Genomic DNA, 395 nt, shown 5'->3' with positions numbered 1-395 from the left:
GACTGCAATGACTCGTTACTATCAATTCTACAGAAATAGGATCATAAGAGAGTACTATGAGCAAATATAAGCCAACAAACTGGATAAAGTAGATGAAATTTACAGAAATGTAAAACTGACTCAGAGTAGGTAATAGAATCCGAATAAACCTATAACTAGTGAGGAGATTGAATCAGTAATAAAAATCATCCTTACTTCATATAGTGAAGATGTCAATACTACCCAAAGCAATCTACAGATTTAATGCAATCCCTATCAAAATCCCAATGACATTTTTGTAGAAACAGAGAAACTCATTCTCCAATTCATATACTCTCAAGGGATTTTGATTAGCCAAAACAATCCTGAAAAAGAAGAATAAAGCTGAAGAACTCACATTTCCTCATTTCTAAACT

The sequence above is a fragment of the Colobus angolensis genome, unplaced genomic scaffold (assembly GCF_000951035.1).
Source record: "Colobus angolensis palliatus isolate OR3802 unplaced genomic scaffold, Cang.pa_1.0 Scaffold404, whole genome shotgun sequence".
Classification (NCBI taxonomy): domain Eukaryota; kingdom Metazoa; phylum Chordata; class Mammalia; order Primates; family Cercopithecidae; genus Colobus; species Colobus angolensis.
This window is presented reverse-complemented; position numbering follows the sequence as displayed.